Source organism: Triticum aestivum, chromosome 5A (assembly GCF_018294505.1).
Source record: "Triticum aestivum cultivar Chinese Spring chromosome 5A, IWGSC CS RefSeq v2.1, whole genome shotgun sequence".
Taxonomy (NCBI): Eukaryota; Viridiplantae; Streptophyta; class Magnoliopsida; order Poales; family Poaceae; genus Triticum; species Triticum aestivum.
The window spans coordinates 641692447-641702157 of NC_057806.1; positions in this window are offsets into that span (position 1 = coordinate 641692447).

A 9711-nucleotide genomic window follows, 5' to 3' on the forward strand; every position below is an offset into this window, starting at 1 on the left:
TAGATAGTCAGGCTTCCAGCCTTTTCCATTTATAGATGTCTGTACCCAGACATGTAATGCTTCCGCTTGTTGCTTGTATGCTCTGTATGACGGGTCTTGTGACCCCTGTTTGCAATAAATGCTATGATGGCTCTTCCGAGCCTTTATCTATATAATTGTTGAGTTATGCTGTGATGCCATGTTGTGCAGCACATACTTGCATGTTATGCGTACGTGTAATGTGTAGTGCTATGTGTGGGATCTGACTATCTAGTTGTTTATCTTTAGTAGCCTCTCTTACCGGGAAATGTCTCCTAGTGTTACCGCTGAGCCATGGTAGCTTGCTACTGCTCTGGAACACTTAGGCTGGCCGGCATGTGTCCTTCTTCGTTCCTGTGTCTGTCCCTTCGGGGAAATGTCACGCTTTGAGTACCGGAGTCCTGTTAGCCCGCTACAGCCCGGTTTACCGGAGTCCTGCTAGCCCAGTGCTACAGCCCGGACCCACTTGCTGATGACCGACACGTTCGAAGCTGGGTCATGGATGCCTGTCCCTGTAAGTCTGTGCCACTTTGGGTTTACGACTAGTCATGTCAGCCCGGGCTCCTTATCATATGGATGCTAGCGACACTATCATATACGTGAGCCAAAAGGCGCAAACGGTCCCGGGAAAAGGTAAGACGACACCCGTGGGGATACCGTGCGTGAGGCCGCAAAGTGATATGAGGTGTTACCGGCTAGATCGATGTGACATCGAGTCGGGGTCCTGACAGCGTTGGTATCAGAGCTTGACTGCCTGTAGGATTACCAAGCCAAACTGGTCGAAGTCGAGTCTAGAAATTCTTTAGTTATATAAGGGAATTGATTGTGGGATGGAACGTAAGACTCTTTTTACTCCTTTACCTCATGGCCTTCTGATCTGAGTCATCCTATCTTTCCTACAGGGTTAAGGAACTAGGCTTTCTCTTCCGTCTATCAGGATCACGTGTTACTACTCCATAGTCCCATAGGATTGGTTGATCAGGGTCATACCCCAGTTTTAAGTGTTACCGGTGTAGTCTGTTTAGTACTATCCCAGAACCTTGAGTGGTGATGTTGAGTTGTTGTACTACCCCATTTTTAGCAGGATGTCTCATTCTGAGCATTTTACTGCCGTTATGCTGTCGGAATTGCCCTAGGAGTTCGAGTGATACTAACTCCTTGTCCTACATTCTACAGTCCATAGTTGATGCTGATTCCGTCCTTGGTTCGTTTCTCAGGATGTCATCGGCTAAGCGAAGTTCCGTCGCTCGTAGCCAGAACCATGGAGATGGTAGGGATGAGGATCCTCCTGACCAGCCTTCGTTGTCAGAGCTCATGCTAGAGATGGAGAGGAACAAGCGTGAGTCTAATCGTTTGTTGGCACGTATCGAGGAGAACACCGCACATCAGTTCAAAGGGTCTGCTACCATTCATGATTTCATTCGCTTGCACCCACCTACTTTTCATCATTCCATCGAGCCACTCGATGCAGATGACTGGCTCCGTAGCATCACTCATAAGCTGCGTTCTGCGAACGTAGCTGAAGATGACAAGATCACTTATGCCACATACCACCTGGAAGGATTTCACTGAGGCTTTTCGTGAGCATCACATTCCCCAGGCCCTCCTTGATCGCAAGAGAGAAGAGTTCTGTAGTTTCACCCAGAGTAAGATGGCTGTTGATGCTTATAGCAGAGAATTCGAGAACCTTGCCCGCTATGCCACAGAAGAAGTGTCCACGGACGCCAAGAAGCAAGCTAGGTTCCGGAAGGGTCTCAACCCCAAGTTGCGTCGTGATCTCCACCTGCATCATTGTGATACATTCCAAGCCCTTGTGAACAAGGCCATCAATGCAGAGACAGCTCAACTCACTTACGAGGAGTCTCGTAAGCACACCCGTGATTTGGGATCTTCCTCCGGTTCTAGTTCCCAGAAACGCCGGATTTGGGTTCCAAACTCCGCTCTTCCTTCCGGTTATACACCGAGGTCATCTCATGTGGTGCCTTCTCCAACTCAGTCGTATGTTCCACCCAGGCCTTCTGGTAGACCGCTTGTTAGTGCGGGTCCCCGTCCAACCTCAGGGACTTGCTTCACATGCGGGAAGCCAGGACACTATGCACGTGACTGCTCTCAGACTAGTTATGCTCCACCCCAGCCCGAGAAGACTTTTGGCTGTGTTAAGCCATCACGCAAGATGATCAGTGTCAAGTCAGCCCCCACTGAACGTGGACGTGTGCATCACGTCTCAACTAAAGACGCTCATGATGATCCCGATGTCGTTCTTAGCACACTCCTTGTCAATTGTCACCCAGCATCAGTTCTATTTGATACGGGAGCATCTCACTCTTTCATTTCTGAAGGCTATGCTCGTTTGCACGACATATCATTTTGTGATATGCCAACTCCGCTAGTCATCCAAACCCCTGGAGCCAAATGGCAAACCTCTAGTGTAAGCCATGGTAACGAAATCCTCGTTGACAGACTTGTATTCCTTGCATCACTTGTAGCCCTCAAGTCTTCAGATATTAACATCATCCTGGGTATGGACTGGATGACAGCTCATCATGCCAATATTGATTGTTACACAAGATCTGTTCAACTTACACACCCATCTGGCAAGATAGTCACCGTCTCCACTAGACTTGCAAAGCGTCAGCTCTATTCTCTTAATGCCAGCCCTCTTCCAGACCTTGAAGATATCCCGGTAGTCCGTGACTTTCCGGATGTCTTTCCAGAGGAACTGCCAGGTGTTCCACCTGACAGAGAAGTAGAGTTTGTCATAGATCTTATCCCAGGAACAGCTCCAATCTCCCGGAGACCCTACAAGATGGCACCCTTAGAACTAGCCGAGCTTAAGAAACAACTCGATGAGTCCTTGCAAAAGGGTTTCATCCGTCCTAGTTCTTCTCCTTGGGCTTGCCCCGTCCTCTTCGTCAAGAAGAAAGACGGTACGGACCGGATGGTTGTAGATTATCGTCCCGTTAATTTGGTCACGATAAAGAACAAGTATCCGCTTCCCAGGATCAACGACCTGTATGATCAGCTCGCTGGATCCTCAGTCTTCTCCAAGATGGATTTAAGGTTAGGCTACCACCAAATCAAGATCAGAAACGGGGACATTCCCAAGACAGCTTTTGTCACTCGTTATGGTCAGTACGAGTACACGGTCATGTCCTTTGGCCTAACCAACGCCCCAGCCACATTCTCCCGTTTGATGAACTCGATCTTCATGGAGTACTTAGATAAGTTCGTCGTGGTTTACCTCGATGATATTCTTATTTACTCGAAGAACGAGGAAGAGCATGTCGAACATCTTAGACTTGTTTTAGAAAAACTCAGAGAACACCGCCTTTATGCCAAGTTCTCCAAGTGTGAATTTTGGTTGCCAGAAGTGACCTACCTAGGCCACGTAATCTCTGGTAAGGGCATTGCTGTCAATCCCGAGAGAGTTCAAGCCGTTCTCGATTGGACTCCACCTGAGACCGTGAAACAAGTTAGGAGTTTCCTTGGTCTAGGCAGCTATTGTCGCCGCTTTGTTGAAAACTTCTCCATTCCGGTCCACCAGAAAGTATCCTTCAAATCCAAATACATCTTGGTATTTCCTGGGTGAACCGAATATGGTGAATCATGGGCCTCCTGCAGAATCCACTTCCTGATCTTGGGGTCGTTAGGCACATAAACACGGTCTTCAAACCATAGGGTATCGTCTCATCCTCACTAAATCCTTCAACTTTTGCTTTGCTCATCTTCTCCTTTATAGAGGCAACCTCCTTGTCAGTCTTCTGAGCTTCTCTGATCTTATCCATCAAAGTAGACTGAATCTCCAATGATGCTACATAGCCTCTCGGAACTATCTCCAAACATAGCTCACGAAGGTCTTCGGCTAACACCTTCGGTAAATCTCCCGTCATTAGTGTGTTGACATGGCTCTTACAGCTCAGTGCATCGGCTACTATGTTAGATTTTCCGGGATGATAATGCAATCTCATATCATAATCCTTGATGAGCTCCAACCATCTCCTTTGCATGAGATTTAGCTCCTTCTGCATGAAAATATACTTCAAACTCTTGTGATCTGTGCACACTTCACAATGGTTTCTGATGTCTACTACACAACCTCCTTCTTGTAGACGTTGTTGGGCCTCCAAGTGCAGAGGTTTGTAGGACAGTAGCAAATTTCCCTCAAGTGGATGACCTAAGGTTTATCAACCCGTAGGAGGCGTAGGATGAAGATGGTCTCTCTCAAGCAACCCTGCAACCAAATAACAAAGAGTCTCTTGTGTCCCCAACACACCCAATACAATGGTAAATTGTATAGGTGCACTAGTTCGGCGAAGAGATGGTGATACAAGTGGTATATGGATAGTAGATAAAGGTATTTGTAATCTGAAAATATAAAAACAGCAAGGTAACAAGTGATAAAAGTGAGCGTAAACGGTATTGCAATGCTAGGAAACAAGGCCTAGGGTTCATACTTTCGCTAGTGTAAGTTCCCTCAACAATAATAACATAATTGGATCATAAACTATCCCTCAACATGCAACAAAGAGTCACTCCAAAGTCACTAATAGCGGAGAACAAATGAAGAGATTATGGTAGGGTACGAAACCACCTCAAAGTTATTCTTTCCAATCAATCCGTTGGGCTATTCCTATAAGTGTCACAAACAGCCCTAGAGTTCGTACTAGAATAACACCTTAAGACACAAATCAACCAAAACCCTAATGTCACCTAGATACTCCAATGTCACCTCAAGTATCCGTGGGTATGATTATACGATATGCATCACACAATCTCAGATTCATCTATTCAACCAACACAAAGGACCTCAAAGAGTGCCCCAAAGTTCTACCGGAGAATCACGACGAAAACATGTGCCAACCCCTATGCATAGGTTCATGGGCGGAACCCGCAAGTTGATCACCAAAACATACATCAAGTGAATCACGTGATATCCCATTGTCACCACAGATATCCACGGCAAGACATACATCAAGTGTTCTCAAATCTTTAAAGACTCAATCCGATAAGATACTTCAAAGGGGAAACTCAATTCATTACAAGAGAGTAGAGGGGGGAAGAAACATCATAGGATCCAAATATAATAGCAAAGCTCGCGATACATCAAGATCGTGCCAATCAAGAACACGAGAGAGAGAGATCAAACACATAGCTACTGGTACATACCCTCATCCCCGAGGGAGAACAACTCCCTCCTCGTCATGGAGAGCACCGGGATGATGAAGATGGCCACCGGAGAAGGATTGCCCCCTCCGGCAGGGTGCCGGAACGGGTCTAGATTGGCTTTCGGTGGCTACGGAGGCTTCTGGCGGCGGAACTCCCGATCTATTGTGCTTTCTGGAAGTTTTAGGTCACGTGGAGTTATATAGGCGGAAGAAGCACGTCAGGGGAGCATAGGGGGGTGCGCCCTAGGGGGGGCGCGCCCCCCATCCTCGTGAGCACCTCGTTCCTTCCTTGACGTGGGGTCCAAGTCCATCAGGTGTGTTTCCTTCCAAAAATAACTTCCCTAGTTGATTTCGTTCGTTTCGACTCCGTATGATATTCCTTTTCTTCAAAACACTGAAATAGGCATAAAACAGCAAATTTGGGCTGAGCCTCCGGTTAATAGGTTAGTCCCAAAAGTAATATAAAAGTGAATAATAAAGCCCAATATTGCCCAAAACAGTAGATAATATATCATGGAGAAATCAAAAATTATAGATACGTTGGAGACGTATCAAGCATCCCCAAGCTTAATTCCTGCTCGTCCTCGAGTAGGTAAATGATAAAAAAGATAATTTTTGATGTGGAATGCTAGTTGGCATAATTTCAATGTAATTCTTCTTACTTGTGATATGAATATTCAGATCCATAATATTCAAGACAAAAGTTTAATATTGACATAGAAACAATAATACTACAAGCATACTAACTAAGCAATCATCTCTTCTCAAAATAACATGGCCAAAGAAAGCTATCCCTACAAAATCTTATAGTCTGGCTATGCTCTATCTTCACCACACAAAATATTTAAATCATGCACAACCCCGATGACAAGCCAAGCAATTTTTTCATACTTTTGATGTTCTCAAACTTTTTCAATCAAGCACTATAGGTGGAATAGAGTGGTGGTTGTGGAGAAGGCAAAAAGGGGGAAGACAGTCTCACATCAACTAGGCGTATCAACGGGCTATGGAGATGCCCATCAATAGATATCAATGTGAGTGAGTAGGGATTGCCATGCAACGGATGCACTAGAGCTATAAGTATATGAAAACTCAATAAAAGAAACTAGTGGATGTGCATCCAACTTGCTTGCTCACGAAGACCTAGGGCATTTTGAGGAAGCCCATCATTGGAATATACAAGCCATGTTCTATAATGTATGATTCCCACTAGTATATGAAAGTGTCAACATAGGAGACTCTCTATCATGAAGATCATGGTGCTACTTTGAAGCACAAGTGTGGTAAAAGGATAGTAGCATTGTCCCTTCTCTCTTTTTCTCTCATTTTTTATTTTTTTATTTTGGCCTTTTCTCTTTTTTATGGCCTCTTTTTTTTATTTGGGCTTCTTTTGCCTCTTTTATTTATTTTTCGTCCGGAGTCTCATCCCGACTTCTGGGGGAATCATAGTCTCCATCATTCTTTCCTCACTGGGACAATGCTCTAATAATGATGATCATCACACTTTTATTTACTTACAACTCAAGAATTACAACTCGATACTTAGAACAAGATATGACTCTATATGAATGCCTCCGGCGGTGTACCGGGATGTGCAATGATGCATGAGTGACATGTATGAAAGAATTATGAACGGTGGTTTTGCCAATAATACGATGTCAACTACATGATCATGCAAAGCAATATGACAATGATGGAGCGTGTCATAATAAGCGGAACGGTGGGAAGTTGCATGTCAATATAATATATCTTGGAATGGCTATGGAAATGCCATAATAGGTAGGTATGGTGGTTGTTTTGAGGAAGGTATATGGTAGGTGTATGATACCAGCGAAAGGTGCGCAGTATTAGAGAGGCTAGCCAAAGTGGAAGGGTGAGAGTGTGTATAATCCATGGACTCAACATTAGTCATAAAGAACTCATATACTTAGTGCAAAAATCTAGAAGTTATCAAAGCAAAGTATTATGCGCATGCTTCTAGGGGGATATATTGGTAGGAAAAGACCATCGCTCATCCCCGACCGCCACTCATAAGACAATCAATAAATAGATCATGCTCCGACTTCATCACATAACGGTTCACCATACGTGCATGCTACGGGAATCACAAGCTTCAACACAAGTATTTCTCAAATTCATAACCACTCAACTAGCATGACTCTAATATCACCATCTCCATATCTCAAAACAATTATCAAGTATCAAACTTCTCATAGTATTCAACACACTCATAAGAGAATTTTATTATTCTTGAATACCTAGCATATTAGGATTTTAAGCAAATTACCATGCTATTTAAGACTCTCAAAATAATCTAAGTGAAGCATGAGAGTTCATCTATTTCTTCAAAATAAAACTACCACCATGCTCTAAAATATATAAGTGAAGTACTAGAGCAAATGACAAGCTACTCCGAAAGATATAAGTGAAGATCAATGAGTAGTCGAATAATTATGCAACTATGTGAAGACTCTCTAACATTTAATAATTTCAGATCTTGGTATTTTATTCAAACATCAAGCAAAACTAAATAAAATAAAATGATGCTCCAAGCAAAACACATATCATGTGGTGAATAAAAATATAGCTCCAAGTAAAGTTACCGATGAACGAAGACGAAAGAGGGGATGCCTTCCGAGGCATCCCCAATCTTAGGCTCTTGGATATCCTTGAATATTACCTTGGGGTGCCTTGGGAATCCCCAAGCTTAGGCTCTTACCACTCCTTATTCCATAGTCCATCGAATCCTTACCCAAAACTTGAAAACTTCACAACACAAAACTTAACAGAAAACTCGTAAGCTCCGTTAGTATAAGAAAATAAATCACCACTTCAAGGTACTGTAATGAACTCATTATATATTTATTATGGTGTTAAACCTACTGTATTCCAACTTCTCTGTGGTTTATAAACTATTTTACTAGCCATAGATTCATCAAAATAAGTAAACAACACATCGAAAACAGAATCTGTCAAAAACAGAACAGTCTGTAGTAATCTAGATCAAACGTATACTTCTGGAACTCATAAAATTCTCAAATAAACTCATCGAAAACAGTCTGTAGTAATCTGGACCTGAGTAATTTATCTATTAATCATCTTCAAAAAGAATTAACTAAATATCACTCTCCAAATAAAAATAGCAGCAATTCTCGTGAGCGCTAAAGTTTCTGTTTTTTACAGCAAGATCGCAAAGACTTTCCCCAAGTCTTCCCAAAGGTTCTACTTGGCACAAACACTAATTAAAGACATGAAACCACATCTAAACAGAGGCTAGATGAATTATTTATTTCTAAACAGGAACAAAAAGCAAGGAACTAAAATAAAATTGGGTTGCCTCCCAACAAGCGCTATCGTTGAACGCCCCTAGCTAGGCATGATGATTTCAATGATGCTCATATAGATGATAAAATTTGAAACATAAAGAGAGCACCTTGAAGAATATGACTAGCACATTTAATCCTAACCCACTTCCCATGCATAGGGATTTTGTAAGAAAATAACTTGTGGGAACAAGAATCAACTTGCATAGGAAGGTAAAACAAGCATAACTTCAAAACTTTAAGCACATAGAGAGGAAATTTGATATTATTGCAATTCCTACAAGCATATGTTCCTCCCTCATAATAATTTTCAGTAGCATCATGAACGAATTCAACAATATAACCAGCACCTAAATCATTATTTTCATGATCTACAAGCATGCAAATTTTATTACTCTCCACATAAGCAAAATTCTTCTCATGAATAATAGTGGGAGTATCATAAGAGACTTGAATATTATAAATTGTTTCCACATTAAAAGAGTAATGTTCAGAAAAGGGGTAACCATAATCATGAAAAGTTTTATAAATATAATCCTCACTACTTTGTATAGCATATGTATCATCACAATAATTATCATAAGTAGGAGGCATGTTATTATCATTATGAATTTGCATATCAAAACTTGGGAGACTAAAAATATAATCTTCATTAAGCGTAGCATCCCCAAGCTTGGGACAAACATTAATTGCAGAAAATATATTCTCAAATATGTCATCCTCATCAAACATAGCTTCCCCAAGCTTGGGCCTTTTCATATTATAAGCATATTCACTCTCATCATTAATAGCATGGATAGCACCAATAGTATAGCAATTATTATATTCTTCCAAGAAAGTGCCAAAAAGATTTTCAAGATTATAAGAAGTATCATTATCTTCCACAACTATATTTTCATTAGGCACAATAGTAATAGGAGCAGCATTATTTGGGAGAGATATCTTTTTACCTCTCTTCCTTTTTCTTTTCTTCTTCTTCACCACATCATGTGTGGGTTCAATCCTCTTTTTGGAGCTCCTTATTAATGAGATTGGTTGAATAGGAGGCTCCTCCTCGTTACCTGATTCATCATAAGAAATAATAGGAGGATATTGGGAAGTCTCTTCCCTTTCATTAGTATTCTCTTCATCTTCTATTTGTTTTCTTTTCTTTATGTAATTGGCAATATAAGGATTTTCAATGCAATTCACCGCACAATACATAT